General features: G+C 47.1%; 1 protein-coding gene across 14 annotated transcripts in view; it reads right to left on the minus strand.

The window, feature by feature from the left end:
• The window catches only part of TRERF1 (transcriptional regulating factor 1), a 209,175-nt gene that overhangs the window by 58,301 nt on the left and 123,573 nt on the right, over positions 1-27,301 (minus strand). For all 14 annotated transcript variants that reach the window (XM_060403632.1, XM_042237295.2, XM_060403631.1 and 11 more), the window contains one exon: positions 8,117-8,231. The gene's annotated coding sequence lies outside the window, so the exon portion shown is untranslated. The remainder of the gene's footprint in view (positions 1-8,116; positions 8,232-27,301) is intronic.

Genomic DNA, 27,301 nt, shown 5'->3' on the forward strand with positions numbered 1-27,301 from the left:
GTCCATATCTGATGTTACCTTACTTGCAGTTACAGCCTCCTGACCTCTCAAATAACAGCCCCCTTTAAGGGACGTGGGACACGCTGCCTGGCAGGGCTGGTCCAGGCAAGCAGGCCTTGGTGCCCACATCTGCCACCTAACGTGATGGGTGAACAAGACCCTTTCTAGTGGAAGCTCTGAGTCCCTCAGAGTCCATGCCAGCCTCCCAGAAGTCAGGGGGAAACGGAGGCCAACCCTTGACATTGGGGAACACTTCTAGACCTGTTGTTTTTCTGTGAGTTTTGAGCTAAACTATGGAAGCTCCAAAGGAAGAAAAGAGTTTCAAAAGATCGCACATGCTAGGAAGAAGCCAACCAGAGGGAGAAAGAGCGGAGGCCTCTGGTCGTCGGCCAAAGAAGCCCTCGGAACCACACACGACCAACAAGAGCCTCCGCAAGACTTGAGTGTTCCTCAAGACAAACAAGAAGGCATCATGGAAGCGCAGAGGAACAAACCCCCATTTATTTCTATTCCACTGATGACAGCAGCACGGCCTCTGTCTCTCCCGCCAGTCCTCCTCCTCCCTCCACTCTCCATCTTCTGGACCGGAACCAAGCCTCCCCCCTTCTCTGGATCATGTGCACACAGACTATCTGCCTCTTCATGGGACACTCACAGGAAATTTAAACATTCTCAGAAGGGGTTCTTCTAAGCCCACTTCCCCTGCCCTCCGCCCCACCCCCCACCCAGTTGCTGCGTATTCAGGAAATGCAAACCCAATATAAAGATAACCTGGGCCAAACAGAAGAGGAGACTGGCCCTGTGACCTTGTTGGGCAAATGACTTCCCCTCCCTGCATCTCAGACTCAGCTTCCGCAGAATGAAGAGGCTGGACCTGATGGGCTGCAAGAAGCTCCCACTGCCTGCGACCAGCAAGGGCTCAGCTGGGGGAACCTTCCAGACCCTGCCTGTCTCGGGGACACCTAGCAACCTTGAGGCAGAATACTGAAGCAGTAGGGTTCTCTACCACTGACACCTGATCCTTAAAAACTCTGGCTCCTTGGGTGGGCGGGGAACACTAGCAGTTAGGACACCTGGATGCCTGTCTCAGTTCCTCTGTATTCTGGAAAAGGAAAGTGAGTGAGTCGGGGAGGTTATCACAGCAGACTGACGCTCCAGCTGGAGTGTTTTAATATTTTTTAAATAGAATAATCTAGGGACTTCCCTGGTGGTCCAGTGGTTAAGACTCTGTATTTCCACTGTAGGGGGCATGTGTTTAATCCCTGGTTGGGGAACTAAGATCCCACATGCCATGAGGCACAGCCAAAAGAGGAAAGATACAATAATATAAGTATTAAACAACAGAATAATCTATATGACTAGTATAATAAAGATTATTAGAATAGTTTTAGAACCAAGACCACCCAACAGAGAGGAGAGGATGTCCAGCCTCGCAAGAGGCACTTACAGACTCCATCAAAAACCCACTTCCATTGGCTTTTATGAGGCCACGGCAGCATATGTGTCCTGTGCCTGGGGCGCCTCCTGCCTCTCTACCATAAAAACCTCAGCCCCCAAACTCCTCACATACGCCCGCACATGATGTGTCCCGACTGCCTGGTCTGGAAAGGGTTTCCACACCCACGTCTAGCAAAAACCCTGTTCTGACTGTATGGACTCTGCTGACAAGGAGAAGTCAACCAATGAAGAGTATTTAATCTACCAGTTGAGCTCCCCATGGGCAAGGCCAGTTGGACGGTGTAAGTAATCAATCTTGGCTCACAGCCCTGAATAACTAAAACGGGGGAGGGACAGGAAGCATGAATCATTATCTGGAGAGAGGCTGTTAATAAACTTTGAGGTTTGTAGGCTGGGTGGGGATGGGGTGGGGTTGGTCTGGCCCCTCAGCTAGGTCGAGAACGTCGGTGGACATCTTCCTGGGAGCCAGCCCCCCTCCCGAGTGCGGCAACATCAATGCTCAGGGACCTAGAAACCCCCACCGTCCTAGATATCTGAGCCATACTCAGAGAAAGAAGACAAGTAGTTAACTCCAAATAATGTTTTGATCCTCAGAGACTGAATTTTTAAAGTCACCAATCCCTGTTTTACAAAAGTTAGTTGGTAGTCTTTATAGAGAGGCAAAAAGGCAAACGCATATCCATTCAAGACCATCATGGTCACTGGCCATGAGTGATTAAACAGAGGAAACCCGGTGAAACACAATTCCAGGGCTTGTCAGGGAGCTTGATATGCTAATGGATGTGGCTTTCTAAGAGGGGCCACAGAGGCCATCTGTGGGGCTAGAAGCACTGCAGTGGGTCTCACTCGTTCCAGAGAATGCCCATCTCGAAACCTCAGTTTACACTACTTCTACATCCACCATGTACCAGGTTCCTTTTCCAGCCACCTCACCCTTCCTTTCCCCAGGGGCCAGCTCCAATCTTTTCCCTAGCCTTCCCCAGAAAGCCTTCCCTGCCCAGTCGAGGACACATGGCTGTCTCCCTTGAAAACCTACTCTGAATACCTGGCACTTCATCATTGGAAGGCGTTTTTCCCTTTATGCATTTGTTGGTCATAAAGCTTTTTAAATGAACAGACTATTTCTCAGAGTAGTTTTTGGGTCTCAAGCAACTCTCGGCACTTTTCATAACATTTGCCCACTGTACAAACCCCAGAGTTACTACAAATAGCAGGTGTTAAAACACTGTTGCTTGATAGATATTGAATCAGGAAGTGACACAAATCTAAGCGTAATATAAAGTCACTGACTTATGAAAAGGGAGTGTGAAATAAAAAGTAGTCATGTAAGCTGTAAGGATGGATGTAAAATGAACAGTGAAGACTACCCATCCTGCCCCTTCTGGACAGGTGTCTAGCAGGGTGGGTGTGCCATCCACTGCCTGAGGGACTGCGACTCCACAAGGGAAAACTCCCCAGCAAGTGGTGTCACGAGACTCCAGCCCCCTCATGGTTCCACGACAGAGAAAACAACTTGGAGGGAGGGCCAAGATGCTGGGGTGTTCCGTCTCTAGAAATGACCATTTCTAGAACCCATGGTTTACAGCTGATGCAAACACTGGCCAGACCAATGTGTTTTGTCTTCCCTCAGATTATCATTATTATTATTTTTAAATACCCTGGTGAGGCTGGGAATCCTACATTGACCCTAGAGTTCTGCCTCCATTTCCATCCCATTCCATAAACCGACTCTGCCAACATGAGAGCACCACTGAATGAAAGCGTGAGCCCTGAAGGGGCTCTTCTCAGTCACCACGATATTGACTACCACGCACTGAGTGCCTGTGATACGCTGTAAGCTCTTGTTATGAGCTCTGCGTACACACGCCATCTCATTTAGTCCTTGAACCGCTCTGTCTGTGGTCCCCACGTTGCAGACGGAGAAACTGAAGCGCTGAGAGGTGAAGCTAGGGTGTGGCAGAGCTGGGTTCAAGCCCATGTAATCTAAGCACCCTGCTCTGTGGTCTCCCCTCTGCTGAAAGGCACACAAAGAGAAGACAGGAAAACTGACAGCAGGAAGGATGGGGCTGGGGGGGGTGGTGAAAGAGAGGCCCAGGGGAGGGAAGACCCCAGAAAGAGAGAGAGCACGCGGAGGAGAGGAAGCCGGGGTCCAGGCGGGGTGCCCGTGGGATCTGGCTGTGGGTCTAGGAGGCCTTTGCCAAGTGGGAACGAGGCAGGAAGGCTGCTGGTGGCCACGGGAGAAACACGCCACCAAAAATGCATAAGCCATTTCCTCTCTCGAGGAAGATAAACAATAGATTCATAAACAAATTTTGCAAAGCTGCTCAGCTATTTAAAGCATTCTGGTAGGAACTTGCATCCTTTGAGAGCATAAAGCTAATCCTGACAAACGGTCAACAGTTATTTTGGGGAGAGAAAAGGTAGGAAAGCAGGGTGGGTAGGGATAGTGGGGTGGGGAGGGATATACTCCTTCCGAGTCCCTCACCAGCTAGCCCTGTGTGCCTGCAGCCAGTTACATGTCCTTTCTGAGCCTTCTGCGAACAAGGAATAGCAATTCTTGCCCCACAGGCTATAGTGGAGAAGAAAGCAGACCTCCCAGCAATATGGCCCACCAGATACCCTACTTGACCTTCCCAACTGAAACAACTAATGTACTATTTAAAATTTAAAATATAAAAATTATAAACATACTACTGAACTGGTAGAAATGGAAGGATTCTTCAAAGACCAAAACCAAAAGCAGGAATCTTGGGATGTAGGAGAACAGCAAAGCTGGCTTTTGTCCTGTGGGTTCCTGCCACAGCCTATGGATTCTAAGTTTCCCATAAGAACTGTGCATGGCTCAGGAAACAGGAGAAATATCTCAGTTCCTACATAAAACTGGGACTCCAAAAGGCTCCCACTTCTAGTGAATAAGAAATAGACCCACAACCCAAAAGGAGACCACGAGGAAACCTGACCTTGGGCTGGGTAGAAATCTGAACTCATAAGCTGGACCTCACACAGGTTTGCAGTCTGAATTCAAGTTCTGGGTAGAAAATGAATTTAAAGTGATTTTTTATTTGGGAGTGCCCTGAGACAACCAGCAGAAGTTAATGAAAAACCTGTCTGGAAAAATCAGCTACAACCCATCCCTCAAATACTTCTCAAAGGTAAATATCTAAGGAAAATGAAGAGCTCAGAGAAACTAACAGCAACAAGGCAACATGGCAGCAGAACCAGAGCTGCAAAGAGTTCAGACTCTGCAATGACCAGACATGAAATTCTACAATGTCTAAATAGGAACTCCAGTGTAGTCAAGAAGGAAAGAAGTTTGTAAATATAAGCAAGGAGTGAGAGGTCATAAACTCACCAGGCAGATTTAAAAAAGGGTGGACCTGGTGACTTCCCTGGTGGTCCACTGGTTAAGAACCTGCCTTCCAATGCAGGGGACATGAGTTTGATCCCCGGTCAGGGAATGAAGATGCCACATGCTTTAGGACAGCTAAGCCCATGAGCCACAACTACTGAACCTGTGCACCACAACTAGAGGGAAGCCCATGTGCCACAACGAAGACCTGATACAGCCAAATAAATAAACACTTGAAAGATAACGGACCAGAACGAATAGCAGTGATGTGTATGGATTCAGTGTATGGATTAAAGAGCATTTGAGATACAGAATAAATCAAACGGAAGACACGTCTGAAGACATTATTCAGAGTTCAGCACAGAGGGACAAAGAGGTAAAAAGCATGGAATAGAGGCTGAGAGATACAGAGAACAGAATGAGAAAGTCCACCATATGCCTAACTGGCATTCCAAACAGAAGTATCAGAGAGAATGGAAAAGAGGCAGTATTCAAAGAATGAAGAGTGAGAATTTTCCAGAACTGTTGAAAGTCACCCATCTTTAGCATTAGGAATCTCAACAAAACCCAGAATAAAGACAGAGAAACTGACACCTAATTACATAAGAAAGAAGTAGCAGAACACCAAAGACAACAGCAACATTTTTAACATCTTTAATGAGAGAGAAATGCCAGGCCACTTATAAAGGAACAGGAATTAGACTGACAGCAAACTTCTCAGTAACACTGAGAGCCAGAGGCAGTTGAATAATGGTTCCAGTGACAGAAGAGGATATATTCCAATAAAGTTACCTCTCAAAACTGAGAACAAAATAAAGACAGTTTCAAGTCAACAAAAACCAAGCCAAAATAAAACAAAAACAACTTGAAAGTTTACTACCATAGAGTCTCACTAAAAGATAACGCAAAAGAATTTATTTTAGGCAGAAGGAAAATGATCTCATGAAAGAATTGTGAGAAAAGAATATGAATAAATCTATACAAACACATATTGTATAAAATAATGATGTCTAACTTGTAGGGGGGAAAATAGAATAGAAAGAAAACACAGGATAACAATTGTACATAAGTCGGAAGAAGCGGGCGGTGGTTAGAATTAAACCAGTTTATGATTCTTGAATTTTGGGGCAGGAAGGTAAAGACATTGTTTCATTTTATACTTTGTTAAGTATGCCTATTAAAATAGATGGGATAAACATTGAAAGAACAGACACAGAGCATATAACTTCCAAAGAAGAAGACAGAAAATGGAATGAGGAAGGAAAAAATCTCAATCAAAAAGAAACCGTGGAAAAAAATGGAAGTATATAAAGATGGTGGAAATGAATCTCTATTCATCAGTTAGATATACCTGTTCTAAGTATCTATGTGTCAAACAGCTCTGCCCTAAAGTATACAAAGCAGATTTTTTGGCAGTACAAGGAGAAATGGACAAATCCAACAGGAGATTTTTAACAGGTCTCTCAGTAATTGAAAGACAGATAAAAACAGAAAAGGACATAATATACATAATTTGAATAGCACAGTGAACTATATTATTTTAATGATCACATATAGAAAACTACTAAATATGTAATAATTGGAGAGTACGTTTTCAAGCACTCACGAAACATTTAAGAAAAAATTTGAAAACATAAAATATTTTAAAAGAGCATATAGAAATGGTTCAGTGCTCATTTCAAAATCTTTCCAAGGATCTACACCTGCTTTGTCTTAAAAAGACAAAGACCCTGTCTTTTTTGTTCACTGAAGTAACCTAGATAGCATACTAAAAAGCAGAGACATTACTTTGCCAACAAAGGTCTGTCTAGTCAAGGCTATGGTTTTTCCAGTAGTCATGTATGGATGTGAGAGTAGGACTGTGAAGAAGGCTGAGTGCTGAAAAATTGATGCTTTTGAACTGTGGTGTTGGAGAAGACTCTTGAGAGTCCCTTGGACTGCAAGGAGATCCAACCAGTCCATTCTGAAGGAGATCAGCCCTGGGATTTCTTTGGAAGGAATGATGCTAAAGCTGAAGCTCCAGCACTTCGGCCACCTCATGCGAAGAGTTGACTCATTGGAAAAGACTCTGATGCTGGGAGGGATTGGGGGCAGGAGGAGAAGGGGACGACAGAGGATGAGATGGCTGGATGGCATCACGGACTCGATGGACGTGAGTCTGAGTGAACTCCGGCAGTTGGTGATGGACAGGGAGGCCTGGTGTCCTGCGATTCATGGGGTCGCAAAGAGTCAGACACGACTGAGCGACTGAACTAAACTGATGTATCTGCAGGGTCTAGTACAGTGACTGTCACAAAGGGGGAACTTAGTATGTCCTGAAGAATGAATGGTGAATGGAGTCTGTGTTGAGGAAGATACAGGTCAGGTGGGCAACTGGCAGGACCAAACTTGAGGAGATTAAGACCCTTCCAGCATGGAGGGGACAAGAGAACCAGGTTAGTGGCACCCGTCTCCACAGAGAATTTCCTCTTTAAGAAAAGCAGGGTCATGACAGTCCTCATCAAATTCAAAGAGGCTCCTGTGGAAGAGTCTTTGAAAGCCCAGTCTTTGTGGCTCCACGTGGCAGAGCAGAGGAGAAAAGACAGAAACTGCTGAGAAGAAGCATTTGTACCAACATTAGTAGGAATTTTCTAACAATTCACTGCTCAACACTGGCCAAGAATTGACCTGGTTGATCCTTTGAAGGCCCCTTACAACCCTGCGTGGGAAAGGAGACTCTGTTTAGGGCATTCTGTGAGTCCCAGGCCATCCACCCAATTCTATCCTATTCCAGAGATTCCTTCACCCTCAGAGTCCCGGATGCTGTTTTTGATTAGTCACTTAGTCATATCCCACTCCTATGATCCCATAGGCTGTAGCCACCAGGCGCCTCTGTCCATGGGATTTCCCAGGCAAGAGTCCTAGAGTGGGTTGCCATGCTCCCCTCCAGGGGATCTTCCTGACCCAGGGATCGAACTTGAGTCTCCTCAGTTAGCAGGCAGATTCTTTACCACGGAGCCACCAGGGAAGCCCAATATACCTGATCCCTAAAAGACCTGTCCAAGGTCCCAGATTCAGAAGGTGGTGGAGGAATAATGACAGCTTCAGTCCCCAGAAACTCAATTCCATGTCCTTTCTGCTTCATCACTGGCTTCTCCAATAACCGAAGCAAAGACATTTTGCCCCGTTAGGCTGACATGCACCTTTTCAGGCTACCCATATCCCAGTGAACACTATTTTTCCAGTACATGGCAAATGATTATAAAATCATAGCACATTAGTTCAAATGAAAAATGCCCACCCCTTCCAGGAGAAGGGGAACAAGCTTACCTTGACTTCTGCAGCAGCTGGTTGAGATGGGGGCCTGGCTCTGGGGGCTTCTCCTGTGGCCGGCCAGTCATGCTGCTCTCATGCTGCTGGGCAGGTGGGGAGAGGAGGCCTGGTTCTGTGGGAAAAAGAGAAGAGCAAGTCACTCCATCGCTTGCTCCCAGCTCTCCATCACCAGCGTGCCGAGGACACTATCCAGAAGCCGAGGGAGCTCACCCACTTTCATGTCACTAGGGAGCAGACATGCATGGGATGGATGTTTCCCACGCCCTCCAGTGTGCCAGGCAGGGATCTAAGGAACGAGGCTACAAAGATGAATTAGACGCAGTCCCTGCTCTCAAGCAACAACAGCTTAGCAAGACACAGAGAGACAAACATGCATTTCATTACAAGATAATTTGGTAAGTGCTGCGATTTCCCCAAATTCACTCAACAGCCTACCTGTCCCACAGGGAGCAGAGACAACTTACAAGCGCTACAGTACAGGGCTTCTCAAAGCTATTTGTGATGAAAGACCAGTTCTTTGTTTTAATTTCCAATCCATCACAGACAAATACTTATAAGGGAAGGGGTAGAAAAATGAAGTGACAAAGATATTCATACAAAGTACAAGCCTTCTTCTAATGATTCAACAGCTTACTTGGTCAAATCGGCATGGAAGCATCTCAGGGCTTACTCTCAATTTCTATACTGATCTGGTCAGCAGTTTGCAGACCAGCACCATCCCACACACTGCGGCTGAGAAACACCACTATAGGAAACGTTCACACAAACTGCGACTTTCCTAAGATGGCTGGCTGAGTTCTTGGTTGAGAGAGAGTGGCTAGAAATAAAAAGATGTCAAACTCACCCTCTAGACTACAGTTCCGATTGCTCAGAGAGTCTCTCTCCAAGAAACAAGAGATATGGCATAGATGTTGGGAAAGTGCGGCGTTGGGGTGTTAGTTCAGAGGTGGTGGCACCAACTCACTGGGTTCATGGGAACCTAGTCAGAAGTTGTGCCTGGAGCCCTGTCCTGCTCTACCTTGAACTTTTAAGCGTAACTATGGCAACCCCAGCCGAAGTGACTGCCCAGAATGCGAAGAACAAAGTGTCATCTATTAAAATGGACTGAGACGTTTCAGAAAATAAATCATTTCCAAAATGTCAAGAGGGCTGCTGCTGCTCATTCCTACTATTTAATGCTATAAAAATGATTTTTCTTTAAATTGAGAAATCTTTTGTCTGTGACAGCCAGCTCCCAAAAAAGCCTTTAAATGCCTATTGCCTTAATACTTGAGGGAGAGATTACAAGTCATTTTCCCCCATTTGAATGCTTAAGAGAAAGTGCTCATTCCTCTAAACTTGCAGCTTTTAAGTAGTTCTTATTTTAAACTTTAGAAGATCTCTCTGCAGAAGAAAAACTTCCCTTTTCAAAGTCTTTTTTTTTTTTTAATGCATATACATATATGCTCTCACTCCCTGCTTCAAATGCTAAATCATCTGCAATTTGGGAGTTTGTTGCTCATGAAATTCTAGCGATAAGCACATCATAAACATTCCTATAGCAAGAGAATGCTTTTGAAGTGACGTCTGTGATGCTATAAAGATCGTCTATCATTATCTCTGAACGTTGGCGAAGAGAAGGTTATGGGAATAACTATTTATGTATAAATAAGTCCACAGAGTAACTGGCAACTTCCACAGCAGACCTTACCAAGAAGCTAAACCAGAGCATGAGCTGGGAAGCAGGGATGGACCCCGCTCAGGTTCCATGAAGAAGTGTGCCATCCTTACTCTCAACATGGGAAAATAACTCTCCAAGCTCCCCCACAGGAGCAGAAGCCCTTGGATCCAGTCTCAAAGGCAAGATTAGCTTAAACAACCACACCACCCACTTTTATATATCAGGTGCTGGGTCACATTCTAATGGTCTCAAAATGCATTCTTCTTCAAAGAGACACAAGGGAGACATATAAACAGGCGATCCCAATCTCCCTTGCCTGTAAGAAGAGTATATTGGCTGGAATTAAAGGAAAGGAAAGGAAGTTAACAAGCTCCGTCCATCTGTCCAGCCATCCAGTGGTCCATCCATTGCTGACTGAGTGGCTGGTACAGAGCAGGGAAGTACAAAGCACTAGGCATACAACAGTTGAGACTGATGTCGTCCCTGGCTTCATGGAACTTATCCTCTAGTGGAGGAACCAACGTCAAAACATCAGAAATAACTATAACAGCAGTGTGCTCTGAAGAAAGCATGACGACTGTCCTAACAGTATACATCAGAAGCAGATCTAGCATGGGAAAGGGTCAGCGGCGCATTTGCAAAGAATTAATCTTTAATCTGAGCCCTAAGAATGAATTAGTGAAGCAAAATAGGGAAAGCAGGAGGGAAAAGATAGAAAGAAAAGGTGCTGTAGGCAGGATGAACAGTCTGTGCCAAGATCCTGTGACAGAAAGAGCATGGCATGTTCTAGCTATGAAAAGAGGCTCTTAATAGGGATCAAATCGGTTCTTGACCTCACTCCACGCTTCCACTGCTGTGGTTTTCAGGGCATGCATTACGGATGTGCAGGTTTTTGCAAAAGTGCCCAAGAAATTACCTGGGGCAAGCCAGGAGAAGAAAGATAGATGTGTGTCTGCTAATTTTCCTTCTTCCTAAGCTGGCACAAGATATCCAACACAGGGGCCACCATGCCCATCCTCTCAACTTGCAACAAGTTTTGGGATTCATCTATTTTTCTCTTCAACAGTGGTAACTTGGCCAAATCCAATTTGACCACTGGTGAAAATTAGCTGGTCAGTGCTGACATAGGCAGATAGTGGGTGTGGGTTTTGGGTTGTGAATGAGCATTCTAAGCCGCGTGGTGAATGCTACTTTACGGAAGGTCACTTTCACGCAGAGAGCATGAGCTTTGGGGCCAAGCAGTTCAGTTCAGTTGCTCAGTAGTGTCCAACTCTTTGCCGACCCCATGGCCTGTAGTCCATGGAATTCTCCAGGTTGAATACTGGAGTGGGTAGCCTTTCCCTTCTCCAGGGGATCTTCCCAACCCAGGGATCGAACCCAGGACTCCTGCATTGCAGGCAGATTCTTTACCAGCTGAGCCACCAGGGAAGCCCAAGAATACTGGAGTGGGTAGGCTATCCCTTCTCCAGCGGATCTTCCTGACCCAAGAATCAAACGGGGTCTTCTGCAATGCAGGCGGATTCTTTACCAGCTGAACTATCAGGGAAGCCCGGGGCCAAGCAGACCTGTGTTCAAATCTGGCCCCGCCCCTCACTGGCTTGAACCTTCCACAAAATGGAGTTAGCAGTGCCTTCTTTGCTGGGAGATCAGCAAGAGCGTAGGTCTCTCACTGAGCACATTTCCCGGTTCCCAACCGGCCCTGGATAAGTGGCAGCATTACTATCATACACCAGTGAGTGAAGACAGTTCAGCTCCTCTCTCAGCATGGAAATCAACAGGAAGCCACGACACCATTTCCCAGGTGGTATGGGGGCTAAAAAGCAGACATTATTTTGCCAACAAAGGTCCATATAGTCAAAGCTATGGTTCTTCCAGTAGTCATGTATGGATGTGAGTAGTAGGAGATCAATCGCAGTCGTCTCTGACTCTTTGCGACCCATGGACTGCAGCACACCAGGCTTCCCTGTCCATTACCAACTCCCAGAGCTTGCTCAAGCTCATGTCCATCGAGTCGGGGATGCCATCCAACCATCTCATCCTCTATCATCCACTTCTCCTCCTGCCTTCAATCTTTTCCAGCATTGGGGTCTTTTCCAATGAGTTACTTCCTCATACCAGGTGGCCAAAGTACTGGAGCTGCAGCTTCAGCATCAGTCCTTCCAATGAATATTCAGGACTGATTTCCTTTAGAATTGACTGGTTTGATCTCCTTGCAGTTCAAGGGGCACTCAGGTTTTTTCCAACACCACAGTTCAAAAGCATCAGTTCTTCGGTGCTCAGCTTTCTTTGTGGTCCAACTCTCGCATCCATACATGACTAGAGGGAAACCCATAGCTTTGACTATATGGACCTTTGTCAACAAAGTAATGTCTCTGCTTTTTAATATGCTGTCTAGGTTGGTCATAGCTTTTCTTCCAAAAAGCAAGCATCTTTTAATTTCATGGCTGCACTCACCATCTGCAGTGATTTTGGAGTTGGGCCATAAAGAAGACTGAGCACTGAGAACTGATGCTTTCAAACTGTGGAGCCCCTTGGAGTGCAAAGAGATCAAACCAGTTAATCCTAAAGCAAATCAACTTTGAATATTCATAGAAGGATTGTTGCTGAAGCTGAAGCTCCAATACTTTGGCCACCTGATGCGAAGAGCTGACTCACTGGAAAAGATCCTGATGCTGGGAAAGACTGAAGGCCAAGGAAAAGAGGGTGGCAGAGGACGAGATGTTTAGATAGCATCACTGACGCAGTGGATGTGAATCTGAGCAAACTCTGGAAGATACTGAAGGACAGGGAAAGCTGGTAGGCTGCAGTCCACGGCATCGCAGACACTCAGACACACGACTTAGCGACTCAACAACAGTAACAACAGTGGGGGCTTCAGGGCAGCTTTGCAAGAGTGCAAGATTCCCAATGACTCAGTTTCTTGTGCCCTCTGGGTTCCCTACCACTATGCTCAGAGTTCCCAGAGGGCAGTCCCACCATACCAAGGCTGACCATCACTGAGTCACAGCTCGTCGGTCCCAGGTCCACCTTCTCTGGATGGGACTTACAGAGGGCTCCACCCAGGGCGCTGAGGGCCAGCAGCCAGAGGACCTGGATTCCAGTTCCAGCTCCACCACTCCTGGCTGGGGTTCCCTCTGACAAACAGCCGAGTTCCAGAAGGTAGAGGAGATGGAACAACTACCACATCCTGAAGGTCTGGACACAGGGCAGGCCTGGTGCTGGGCCTTCCCAGATGTGCCCAAATCCTGAAAACACTCCTGCGGGATCACTGCTGTACCACCGGGTCACAGGTGAGGAGATGGAGGCCTGCTGGTTGATCCCAGAGTTGTCTCAGACCTGAGTGTTGGAGCCAGAATGGGAAGCTGGGAAGCCCTTCCTCTTTAGCACTGTACCACCTTCAGTTCAGTTCAGTCGCTCAGTCGTGTCCGACTCTTTGCAACCCCATGAACCGCAGGCCTCCCTGTCTATTACCACCTCCTGGAGTCTACCCAAACTCATGTCCATAGAGTCGGTGATGCCGTCCAACCATCTCATCCTCTGTTGTCCCCTTCTCCTCCTGCCTTCAATCTTTGCAACAACAGGAATGGAAATCTTAGCTCCTTCCCACACGACCAATGAGCGTGCAGCCAAGGAAGGCTCTGTGACTTTCCAGGGACCAACAGGCAGCCAGCCGTCAAGCAAGGCCAGACTATTCCCCTTGCCCTCACACAGCTGTCAGGGCCTCAACTCTCCTTCTGCACACAGTGGTGACCAACATTGCCTTACTGACCATTCTGCTGTTAGAGTGATGGAGAGAATGAAGATTTAAGAGGGGAAAATCTAATACGAGACATGAACACTTTAAATGGCTATCAAGAGGCTCAAACCAAAGAGGAAGGGTCCCCATCGGCCACAGAGCAGTTGAAAAGAACTGCTCCCATCCCCCTGGGCCAGGAGCAGGGTACAGCCGGGAGAAGGGAGAGGACAGAGGAGGTAACTGTGGAGCTTCTGAAAAGGGAAGCAGGGCCCAAGGAAGTGTAAAGAATTCCCTCCATGCCACCCACAAGAAATCAGAAATTGGCACAGATTTTTAAAAGAGGAGACCAGGAGGCGGGAGGAGAAAGAAACTGAGGAGGAAGAGGAGGAATTCAATCTGTAGATTTAATATAAGAACATCTAAGAAACATGGTGGAGAGTAATCAATGTAGTGAGAAATCCTAGACTCCAGTCACTTGAGGGCCATCCATCCTGTCAATGAGTTCTCCCGCATAGAGATGATGGCAACATTGTAGAAGATCTAATTTTCAAGGGAGACACATCTCATCCACAGCCAGGGAGGCCTAGAAGCTTCTCTGATGCAGTGAAAATTCCCATTCTCTTTCCAGACAGCTCTCCTCCTCTGCTGATGCCTCACTCCTACCTCCATGGAGTTGAGGAAAGAATAATTCACAGGACTAGATGAGGGGGTTCCTGCCCAGACCATTATGAGAGACATGTGGCCACTTTATCAGGCCTTCATGCTCTTGATTATTCCAGAACACAGAAGCTGGACCATATAGCAGCTCAAACACTGAGCGTGTATCAGAGGACTCACAGTAGATCAACAATGGATGGCAGACCTCCGTCCACTCTCCAACCTCCTCAGGACTCCTATCCCCTTGCTCACAACTCCATCCAGCTTGTCTTTCAGGTTTTCATATACTCCAAGCTCTTTCCTACCCCAGGGCCTTTGCACATGCTGGTCCATTTCAACAGGATGCTCTTCTCCTAGCTCCCCACTCATTAATGTCTAGTTAGTTTTCAGAGTACAGCTTCAGTGAGACGTCTTTGACTCTCCAGAAAAGCAAGTGTTGTAATAGCACTTATCACAGTTGCAATTAATTAATTATGTGGTTAAGGAATGGGCCTTGCCAATCAAGACAGTAATCTCTCCGAGGGCATGGGCAAGCGTCTGCTTTTTGCACCATCATGTCCCATGGGTGAGCACAACAGTTTTCAGTCCTGTCTGCACATCAAAACCACCTGAGGGAGCTTTAAAAAACACAAATACTTGGGTTTCACCAAAACCTATTAGACAACAGTGCTTCAAGTTTGCCAGAAGGTGGTAACATGTGGCCGAGGCTGAGAACTGCTGATCTAAGGAGGCCATGGGTGCTGGACCTCTGCCCTAGAGCCGTCTTGAAGTGGCCCAGGGAGTAACAGTAGGACCTTGCTCCCTTTCCTTGTGGATAAATGTATCGTTTAAAGGTTGTTTTCCACTGCAGAGATTAAATTTGAGGAAATTCCGGAAGAGGGAAACAAAATCCTCATTGTTAGAGAGGAATACTATTGCTTTCACAAAGCACTCCTGCTGCAGCCCCCGCCCCGACACGCCTCTGCCCACTAACCCCAGTTTATCACCTTCATCCTCAGAGCCACGGGATTAACCTGACGTGTTCCTAAGATACACTTAACTCTCTGGGGTGATACCCACTAATTTTAAAAATCAAGTCAGGTCCAGCTATACATGGCAGTAGAAGGCAAAACTTCACAGGACATTTTATTAAAACAGAAGAATTCAAAGCCAGTTCGTGCCAGGACAGGCCCTCTAGGCCAAGCCCCAAGCTGCAGGTTGAGGTGCTTTGCTGAAACTCGCCCATGGGGCACAGGGGTGGGGGGACCTTACCCGGGGTGCGGGCGGGCCATCTGCACTGATCTGGCCTTTCCAGGGCAAGGTGAGAGCAAGTCACCCCTATTCACTCAGCTCCCCTTACTAAAGAGGAAAGAGTAAATGCTACGTGCTAAATGTTCTATGCTTCCCCCCTTCCCAAATACTTACGTTGAAATCTTAACCCTCAAATTGGTTAAGATTGGTAGGTGGGGGCTCTGGGAGGTGTTTAGGTCACGAAGGTGGGTGGGGGTCTCACGAATGGGATTAGTGCCCTTATCGAAGAGCCCCCACAAGCTCCCTCATTCCTCCTGCCACATGAGGACGTGGCAAGAAGACACGGGCAATGCACAAGGCAGTGGGCCCTCATAGAAAGTGGCCATGCTGGCTCCTTGATCTTGGGCTTCCAGCCTCCAGAATTGTGTGACATAAACCTCTGCTGTTTATAAGCCACTCTCTGTGGTATTTTGTGGCAGCCCAAATGGACTAAGACAGTAAGATGAGTGAAAAAAATCCAACCTCTTAATCACACACACAGGAACAATGCCCATTCTCTGCTAGGTTTCACCAGCCCAGCAAAAGCACTGTTTGCCCAAGTCCCACATCCCACGGCCCTTGAGAACTGAACCATCACTTAACCCACTGTAGCACGTGCTCTCCTGAACATGGCTCAAGTGCCCAGAGGGACCACCTGGAGAAGTTAAGAACAAAGCTTCACTTTGTACTCACTAGGTTGGCAATAACAACAACAAGTGTCAGTGAGGATATGGAGAAACTGGAACCCTTCTGCATTTCTGGCAGGAATGGTGCAAGCTGCCCTAGAAAATAGTGCAGCTTAAAACTTTAAAACCTTAAACACAGAGTTACCCATGACCCCTAGGAGCAGTAATTCTGCTCCTAGGTATAAACCCCAAAGAGCTGAAAACAAGTACTCAAACAAAAACTCATTCACGAATGTTCAAAGCAGCTCTGTTCTGTTCACAACAGCCATAAAAACGGAAATGACCTAAATGCTCCATCAACTGACTAACAGATAAATCTGGTACCTACATACAATGGAATATTATCCAGCCATCAAAAGAATGAAGTTCTGATAACATGCTCCAACATGAATGACTTGAAAACATTAAGTGAAAAGAGACACAAAAGATCACGTATTGAATGGTTCCTTTTATCTGAAATACCCACCGGTGAGTCCATGGAGACAGAAAGCAGACCAGTGGTTGCCAGGGGCTGGGGTTGGGGGATGAACGAGGGGTGGCTGCTTAAGGGGTATGGGGTTATCTTGTCGGGTGATGAAAATGCTCTGGAACCAGACAGAGGTGATGGCTGCACAACAGTGAGAATGCACGAAACGCCACTGACCCCTATCCTTTAAAAGGGTAAATGGTTAATTTTATGCTATGTGAATTTTACCTCGATTAAAAACAACAATAAACTAAGCTTCCAGGGCCCCACCACGAGAGGCTCTGACTCAGCAGCTGCGGGCTGGGCCCAGGGACCTGCTTTTCCAAAGAACATCTGAGTGCTTCTGATGGGGGTGGGGGTGGGGGTTGTCTCAGGCATGGCCAGAACGTCAGGGCTGATGTGTGTAAATTGTGCCTTTTCTTAAAAAAAAATGTTTTAAATTTTATACTGGAGTAGAGCCAATTAACAATGTTGTGATAGTTTCAGGCAGACAACAGAGGGACTCAGCCATACATATACATGTATCCATTTTTCCCCAAACTCCCCTCCTATCTAGGCTGCCACATAACATTGAGCAGAGTTCTCTGTGCTATAGTAGGTCCTTGTAAGTTACCCATTTTAAATATAGCAGCGTGTATATGTCGATCCCAAACTCCCTAACCATCCCTTACCCCCATCCTTCCCACCTGGCAAGCATAAGTTCTTCTCTAAGGTCGTGAGTCTGTTTCTATTCTATAAATAAGTTCATTTGTATCTTTTCTTTTTAGATTCCACACATAAGGGATGTCATTGGATATTTCTCCTCTGTCTGACTACCTTCACTGGGTATAACACTCTCTAGGTCCAAATGATGCCTTTTCTTTAGATGGATCAGTAATACCTGCTGTTATTTCCCAAGGGTCCAGTATGGACCAGGCAGACACTGGGGTTGGTGCTTTCAAGTAGAGTATCTCAGAATCACACTGCAAGGTGGGAATGGTCACTGTTTCATTTTATAGATGAGGAAACAGAGGCTCAGAGAAGTTAAGTAAGTTGTCCAGGGCGCAGAGCTGAGTAACAGCAGATTCACACTAATATCTGTCTGATAGACTATATTTTCCCCATCACTTAAACTATACCACTGTGTCTTTTAACAACCCCTTCCAGGTGGCAGACATGCATTTCTGTGTTTATATACTCTTCAGGTTAGAGACTTAGTTCATCTTACTAAAACTGTGGTTGGCATCTCCTGGGAATTTACTAGAAATGCAGACTCTCAGTCCTCACCCCAGCTTTGCTGAATCAGACTCTGCTCTCCCCAGATGACTCGTGTGACACTAAAGTGTGAGCCACACAGGTTTCTCTAGAGCTGTGCTATCCAGGATGGTAGCCACTAGCCTACTGAAGTGGTTACTGAAATGAAAATTAACTAAAATGAAATAAACTTTAAAAACTCAGAACTTTGGTTGCACCAGCCACATTTGAAGTGCTCCATGGCTGCCTGTGGCCGGTGGTTACCTCTGGGCAGCCCCAGAATAGAACGTCTCCCTCAGTGCTGCACTGAGCGGGGTATCCTCTGGGCTGGATAATTCCTTCTTGGGGGCGGGGCTTCCAGCACATGGTAGACTAGTAGTTTGCAACCCGGGAAGATTTTGCCCCTCAAGGGAATGGCAATGTCTGCAGACATTAATTGGTTTTCAAAGCTGGCCGTTCTACTGGCAACATACGGGCAGAGGCCAGGGATGCTCTTAAATATTCTACATCCTATAGGACAGCACAACAAAGCATCATCCGGTCCAGAGTGTCAGTAGTGTCAAGGTGAAAAACCTCACTCTAGAGTAATCAAAAATATGTGCTCGGCACTGCCTGGTGGTCCATTGGTTAAGAATCCGCCTGCCAATGCAGGGGACACAGGTTTGGTCCCCAGTCCAGGAAGATCCCACATGCCTTGGGGCAACCAAGCCTGCGCACAACAACTATGGTGCCTGGGCTCTAGAGCCTGGGCACAGCAACGAAGCACCAGTGCGGCCAAAACTAAATAAATTATTAAAAAAAAAAAAAAAAAGGCATGGCCATTCTCAGTAAAACTGGAGGCAGGAGACTCACAACACCAAAGCGTTCGCCCCCCTCCTTTGCCAAATTCAGAATCCGAGAAGAGTATCTATTTTCTCCAAGAATGCAGAGTAAAGAGTCCTACTTTCCAGAATAATCGACGAACTCGTTACTAAAACGAAATCCCTGTACTTCAAATCCCAAGAGTTGGGAAAGGAAGACACTCATCTTTGATGTCTGGAATGCCTGATAAATTCCACAAGAAAGCGCAATCTGTCTATTTGCCAGGTGTAGACATAGCATTCATTCACTTGTTTATATCCACTTATTTACATAAAGGTATTTTCTGATCACCCATCAAGTGTCAGGTACTTTTCCAGTGCTAGAAGCAGAGCAGCCAATAAAATGAACCAGGCCCTTGCCCTTGCAGAGCTGGCATTCTAGTGGAGGAACCTAACAGGACCCAAGTAAACAAACACACCAGCAGTGAAACGGATGTGATCAGTGCTTCGAAGGCGAGGGGGGCAGAGGAGTGATGGGGATGGGTATCTGAGGTCATCTATCTGAAGTGCCCAGGGCACCTGAAAAGGCGACATCTGACAGAGATCTGAATGAACTGAGACTGTACCCAGTAATTCAAGACGGGATGAGAGTTCTAGGCACAGGGAACAGCAGCTCCTGAGTCCCTTGGTGAAATGAACTTGTTGGAGCCAGAAAAGTTTGGCTGGTGAAGTCAGCGAGGCAGGCGGGAGCCAGGACATGAGGCTAGGAGCCCACTGGACCTCTCTGAGCACAGGCGAGGTGGGGCTTGATTAGTTTTTCACATAGCGAATACACTATAGGAGAATAAGAGTGGAAGAGACCAGACCTGTGGTCTATTTGCCTGCTACAGGCTTCCAGGCAAGAGGTGGTGATGACTTATTATTAGTTAATTGATCAATGAAAGGTGGCATTAGCGGTAAAGAACCTGCCTGCCAATGCAGGAGACACAAGAGACTCAGGTTTTATCCCTGGGTCGAGAAGATACCCTGGAGTAGGAAATGATAACCCATTTCAGTATTCTTGCCTGTAAAATTTCATGGACAGAGGAGCCCAACGGGCTACAGTCCACGGGGTTGCAGAGCCAGACGCAACGGAGCAACTGAGCACATACAATTAATGAAATCATTAATATTAACGCTAGCTCTCTACTTGGCCGATGCTATTAATACTCTATCTCAGATATGACAGCATCATGTTCAAGCTACATCTGTGAGAGGCATTCTGAGTTCCAAATGATCAACTAGAAACCCTTTCCATTCACCAGGGTTTTCAGTTGGGGATTGTGTGACCTGGGAGAAGACAATAAGAAAGGGACTTGGGAGCTAGGGCATATTAGCAGGAGGAAAAGAGGGTGTATTCCCCAATCAGTCCCTTTCTCCAGAACCATCAGAGCAGAGGTGACTGAGAGGGGCCTTCACATCCTAATTCTTCTGAGGGTTGTTGGGTAGCAGGTGGTTGAGAACCTGCCATTCCACTATAGGCAGAACAGAAGGGAGAGGACCGGTTCTGCTGAAGGAGGGTGCTGCAGCTGTGATGGAAGGAGGGTATAGAGTGTTTCCCAAAAGCAGGGGACCTCTATTTCTGGGGTTTCTGAAGTTCCACAGCATCACAGGGTCAGGGAGAAAGCCAGAGAGTGGGCAGACTTAAGGCAGAGGAACACAGCTGTGCTGGTCACTAACTGCTCAGCGCTGGGCATGCCATCCACCTCCCTGATCCTCTGAAAAAGGAAACGACACCCCTGCCCCTCGGAGTGGTTACGAGGGGTCGAGTCAGATGATGCCTGAGCCAAGAGAGACGACGGCTTCCGGTCCACATGCCAAGGTCTGGGCACGTGCACCCTCTGGAGCAGGGGAGCCATCCTCCACGGCACGCGGCTCTGGGCTGGACACACGCTCAGGTTGTTCAGCTTTACATGCGAAAAGGTGCTTCCCTTTCATTAGTTTCTTTATTCAACACACATTCCCTGGGTCTTGATGCCAGGAGTGGCTGGAGACGTGAGAACAGGTTGTTCTCCTTTTCCCTCGGGGCCTTGTGACTGCTTTCCAGGTGGTTTGCATGCCTTTAGACTAGAGCTGGAGAAGGCAATGGCAACCCACTCCAGTACTCTTGCCTAAAAAATCCCATGGACAGAGAAGCCTGGTAGGCTGCAGTCCATGGGGTCGCGAAGAGTCAGACACGACTGAGCGACTTCACTTTCACTTTTCACTTTCATGCACTGGAGAAGGAAATGGCAACTCACTCCAGTATTCTTGCCTGGAGAATCCCAGGGATGGTGGAGCCTGGTGGGCTGCTGTCTATGGGGTCGCACAGAGTCGGACATGACTGAATTGACTTAGCAATAGCAGACCAGAGCCACCAGCCTTCTGGGGCCTGGTCTACCTGCAGCCTGCAGTGCCAACCTTCGGAGGGGGGCGGTCAGTCCCTCTCTCCTCTCCAGACTGGCAGGCTGTCATTTCTGCTGGGGCAGAAAAGGGTGCTGAGAAAAAGGCAGGGCTGGCCTTGGCAGAGGGAAACTGGGAGAAGCAGTGTTCAGCAAGGCCTTCCTTCCAGCCCCATGGACATGGCTCCAGTGCGGTCAGGGGGGCCAGGACACCCTCTCTGGCCCCCTGCTCGCCTAGGGCACAGCATCTTCCTGGCATTTCCCAAGGAACGTGTTCAAGAGAAGGCCCCAGCTCTGAGTCATCTGCAGCAGAGAGGAGACCTTGTAAAAATAACTCCAAGGATGAGGCTCCTCCTGCAGTCACATTATTCACCATACAAAGAACAAAAAAGCTGAGCAGGAAGCAGAGGAGGAAAAGTGTCGTTCACATCAGTTTTCTTCACATGACAAGCAGCCAGGGACTCGCTTGCTGAGCCCCACCGCACTCTCTCCCAGCAGAGTGATTACATAAGCAGGAGACAGGGGCTTCTTTGCAACCTTCTGACTCTGCCACCCACCCCTCTTCAGCTCTCCCCTCCAAGTCTGAGGCCGTGTGCCCCGGAGAGTCCTCATGGAAATATGGACTGCGCTCAGGAAAGGCCCTGGGGAGGTGTCCGTTGAGCTGAGGCCCGGATGGTTGAGCAGATCTGAGTGGAGGACGCTGAGCATCCAACGGGGACAACTGAAGCGAGGTTCCTCAGCAGGGATCAGTGTACTCAGCAGGACAGAGCAGAGAAGCGGTGTGGGAGGGGAGGTCCCCATCACACAGGGTACGGGTCCTCAACCCACAGCGCCTTCGTCCTCCAGAGGAGATCTGTCAACGTCTGGAGACATATTTGGTTGTCACAACTAGGGGAGTGCTACTGGCATCTGGTGAGTAGAGGCCAGGGAGGCTGCTAAGTATTTTTGAACACACAGGACCGCCCCTCTCAACACAGAATTACTAGGCTCAAATGTCAGTAGTGCTGGGGCTGAGAAGCCCAGTATAAGGTCTCGCAAGTCACCGTAAGGATTTCTTGTGCACACAGACACACACGGGTGCCTGTGACTGCCCGAGTGTGGTCCTTACTCATGCCCGTCCATCACAGGCGTGTCCGGGATATGTGTGTGGAGATTTAAAAAAAAAGAGGAAGCCAAGTTCAGTTCTCAGAATGCAGGAGCCAGGGCGGAGGCAAAGAGCTGGGATAAGTTTCCTCCAACCTCAACTGGAGGGAAAACGCAAGAAACAAAGACAGAGGAGGCTGATCACAGAGAGGCATGGAGGCCATGGGCAAGCAAATGCAGGCTATGGGCAAGCAAACACAGGCCACGGGAGCTGTGTTCAAGCAGCTGATGTCCCTGGAGACTCGAGAGAGGCCCCTGGGTGAGGGGAGAGGGCCACCCCGTCCTAGTGAAGGGGCTAAGGGCTGCAGAACGTGACGTGTCTGATGAGTGCAGAGAGCACAGGCTGAGCCAGTGTGTGGACAACCCAGGACTCAAGAACGACATCCCCAGAAAAAACAGCCAAGGGCTGAAGAGAAGGAACTCAGGTGGGTGTGAAATAGGAGGAGGGAAGGCCCCCGGACCCAACCACTTGATACCTGGAAGAGGCAAATGAGGAACCGAGAGGGATCCCGACAATTAGGGGCGTTTCAGTACGATCTTGAACTTGGTTAGGATGGCGGCATGGGTTGCTCTCTCTGCTCTGTTGGGAGCCGGGGCACCCGGAAGAGGCCACTGTGGCTGGTGGTCAACACAGACAGCACTTTGGGGTGCAAGTGATTTCATTTCTCCTCAAAGTCGAGCAAGCCCACAGGGGAGTGGCCGAGATGACCAATGCCTGTGACACGCAGTTAACCCCAGGCACACCCCTCCTCCTCACCCTATTGATAAATCTCGATGATTCATCCAGAGAGGCTGGTCCCGCCTCAGCGGAAAAAGAATTGAGATGAGGTTCTCATCACTTAGAAATGAGAAGAATTTCTCAGCAGAGAAGCAGGCTGGAGCCCTTCCACAGTCGCTATGTAAAGACGCCTTTCTCCTCTGAGGGAGGGTGAGCGGCACGGGCTGCCTCAGAGGGACTTGTTCGGACAGAGTTGCCAAAGGCGTCCTTGGGCCCACTCGCGTGCACACGAGCGGGCAGACGCCCCGTCACCACTCAGCCTGACTCTCTGCCTCTCTAGTTTCAAAACAGCATTTATTCTTCTCCGCCTGGAAAGCATGCTCACTGTAAAAGTTTTAAACATATACAAAAGAGAAAAAAAAGCCACTCATCATCCTTGTGAGAATATTTACCCCCCCTTTTTTTTGACTAAATTTTTAAGACATGATGGTTGAGATCATATTGTATATATAATTTTACATCCTGTTTCTAACATAAATATATGGCCATGTTATTATTCGCCTTCATTGTGGATATAACCCATTGAAAATATGGTGTATTCTCTCATGTTATAAGAAGCAGAGGCCCAGATCCTCTGAGGGCTTAATTCACCTCCTGCAGGTACTTTAAAGGGTTGAGCGCTGAATACAGGAACTGTCCCCATATTCTGACCGCTTAAGACGTGTGCCATGGCTGGTGGCTGTGGAGATTAGGTGTGGGGGTGGCTTAATATATTGTCGCAAGCAAAATGCATTCCCTTTCTCCAGACTTGGGACCTCTGCGCTTCACTGAGCTGGGGTGAGTCATACCACTTCTCATAGAAAAACCACGGACTCACCCTCCTCACTCAGTTGAGGGCAGTTAAGGTCCCATCTAGGCACAGGGAATGGAGAAAATGTGGGTTAGGTCCTGAGACACAAGGAAAAGTGGACAATGGAAAAGCCCTGGAATGGTTACCAGGTGGAGGGATCAGCAAGAGTTGGTCAACCACAGCCTGCAGGCCAGTCAACCACCTGTTTATGTAAATAAAGCTTTATTGAAACACAGCCACACCCATTCACTCCAACAGTGTCCGTGGCTGCTTCTGGCCACCAGAGGCAGAGTTGGGCAGTTGTGATGGAGACCGCACGGCCTGCAAGCCTGAAACATTTACCACTTGGCTCTTTAAGACAAAGCTTGCCGGCCCCTAGGTTTGGAGGCCAGCCACTCTCCAAAATGTGTGTCTCCCCCTTATTTAGCTAGGAGTTGTCACTGAGAGGCAGCTGAAGCTTGCCGGCCCCTGGGTTTGGAGGCCAGCCACTCTCCAAAATGTGTGTTTCCCCCTTATTTAGCTAGGAGTTGTCACTGAGAGGCAGCTGCTCAGCCCAGAACTACACCTCCCGGCTCCTCCTGTGTCAGGATGGGACCCGTGACTAGTTCTCACCGATGGAATGTGGGCTAAGAGATGTCGGTCATTCTGGGGCCAAGATGGTTAAGAAGTGAGTGAGCCTTCACCACCTTCTTTTCTCCCTTTTACCTGAACACAGGATGCTCCTCAGCCCTGTAGCCCTTTTTCATCACTGTTGCCCCTGTAAGCGATCTTTTCAGGCACTTTTTTCGTCGTTTCTTCCTCTGTGGAATTTTAATGCACTGTGTATCTGTTTATGGACCATATGTATGTCTGTGATTTATGTATCAAAATGTAGGATTTTTTTGTTTTTTAGCCCCAAGAACTAATTTTGCCCCAGTTGAGAATATATCCTCTTAAGGCAGCAGTCTACAACCTTTTTGGCACCAGGAACAGGTTCTGTGGAAGTCAATTTTTCCATGGATCAGGGTGGGGGGTGGTTTTGGGGATGATCCAACTGTATTACTCCATTTATTGTGCACTTTACTTCTATATGATTATCTCACCTCCATCTCAGATCATCAGACATCAGATCCTGGAGGTTAGGGATCCCTGCTCTACAGTATAGCAGAGTCATAAGATTCCTGGGTCCCTGCATTACTTTGTGAAAGAAGGCCAGTCATGTCAGAACACTCCATTTGACTGTTGGAGCTGCGAGAAACAACATTAATCATGGTAAGCCCCTGAAAATTAGGAGATGATTATGGCAACTAATATCGCCTTAACAATGTCAGTACGAGATCGGAACTTGATAGTTAAAACAAAGTAAGAATTGGATAGACATATTTATAATACAAGGAACTCATAAATCCTAAAAGAGGTAGATTTAGGATTGAAAATGCCTAATTTAGATGGTGGACAACAAGTTAACTGTATTCATTTATAGTCTCATCATCTATACACATCATCACCAAGATGAGAGTGAAATAATTTTAAACAACAAAGGAAACACATAAGGGCTATTGGAAAAGAGACTGGGAAAAAAGGCAGAGTATGCAAGATTAGAAACTGATACTGCAGCCACAGGGAGCCTGACCCTGGAGTGGGCTCAGATGCTGAGAGCCTGGCAGAATGGCCAAGAGGCTCATGACTCAAAGATGCCAGGGCAATGGAGGGCAGGAATCAAGTGTGAGGCTAAAAAGTGGGGGCATTATATAAAACCTGAAGTCAGAACAGTTGAGCCACTGGTACCCATGGGGCAGATAGATATCTACTCCCCCAAGCACAAAAATTTAAAAAAAAAAAGAAAGGAATTTCCTTCTCTAAAGAAACTAAAAAGCCTCTTGATGAAAGTGAAAGAGGAGAGTGAAAAAGTTGGCTTAAAGCTCAACATTCAGAAAACAAAGATCATGGCATCTGGTCCCATCACTCCATGGGAAATTGATGGAGAAACAGTGGAAACAGTGTCAGACTTTATTTTTTGGGGGCTCCAAAATCACTGCAGATGGTGACTGCAGCCATGAAATTAAAAGACACTTACTCCTTGGAAGAAAAGTTATGAGCAACCTAGACAGCATATTCAAAAGCAGAGACATTACTTTGCTGACTAAGGTCCATCTAGTCAAGGCTATGGTTTTTCCTGTGGTCTTGTATGGATGTGAGAGTTGGACTGTGAAGAAGGCTGAGAGCGGATGAACTGATGCTTTTGAACTGTGGTGTTGGAGAAGACTCTTGAGGGTCCCTTGGACTGCAAGGAGATCCAACCAGTCCATTCTGAAGGAGATCAGCCCTGGGATTTCTTTGGAAGGAATGATGCTAAAGCTGAAACTCCAATACTTTGGCCACCTCATGCGAAGAGTTGACTCATTGGAAAAGACTTTGACGCTGGGAGGGATTGGGGGCAGGAGGAGAAGGGGACGACAGAAGATGAGATGGCTGGATGGCATCACCGACTCGATGGACGTGAGTCTGAATGAACTCCGGGAGTTGGTGATGGACAGGGACGCCTGGTGTGCTGCGACTCATGGGGTCGCAAAGAACCGGACACAACTGAGCGACTGAACTGAACTGAACTGAAAGAAACTAAATGGACACAAAGAAGAGATGAGATCCTGGAAGCAGTAGAACTAACCTAGTATAATAGTACAGGAAAGTCCCAAATGTCCCTGTGTAGCAGGCCTAGACAGCAACCAGGTCAAACTTGAGGAAGATGGAGGACTCTGGGAGGAAGGGAGAATAGATAAAATACCCAACTGGCTAGAGAGTCTGAGAGGGGGAAAAAAAAGGATATGATAGTAGTAACTGGTGGGGAGGAAAAAAGGAAGGCAATAACATACTCGGGAAAATATAAAGCTATATATATAAAGGAAATTCATATTATTGACTCCAAAGAGAATAACAGATCAGGCATAGGATCACACACTGAAATGCCATCAGGGTCAGGCAAATAAATAAATGAACACAGCAGGCTAGGAGTCTGAGCACTTGCTTACCCCATCTGAGTAGTAGGGACTGCAGCAGGCTGGAAGCAGGCAAGCTTATTCTAAAGAAAACGGTGCTGCCATTTGGAAAGTCAGACAAGATATTACAACCTTTAAAACAGTATCCCAAACTCTGTATCTTTTATGGAAACTCTCCCTACTTTTAGAATGTTAGCTGAATTTTTTTTTTTGTTTGAAATCACTAGGCAAACTAAACATGTATGTCAGAGAGTAGACCGTCACAACTTGTTTCCACGTTCTCAATAACATAAGCTCTATCCATTGATTGTTCAGTCTTTAGAGTCAACCTACAGACAGCACATTTTTTTACTGGCAGTTAGAAAATAAAGATGTAAATGTTATCACCCTTAACAATATAAAAGTAAAACTAGAGATGACAGAAATTAGGAAGTTGGAAGGCAGTTGGGGTAAGGACACTAATATCTTCATCTTACTGCTCAAGGGAATCAAGAGATACTGCTGTTAATAAGCAAGAAATATGATAGTGAAAATATTACTTATAAAGCTAACCAAATAGAGGAACTATA

The sequence above is a fragment of the Ovis aries genome, chromosome 20 (assembly GCF_016772045.2).
Source record: "Ovis aries strain OAR_USU_Benz2616 breed Rambouillet chromosome 20, ARS-UI_Ramb_v3.0, whole genome shotgun sequence".
NCBI lineage: Eukaryota > Metazoa > Chordata > Mammalia > Artiodactyla > Bovidae > Ovis > Ovis aries.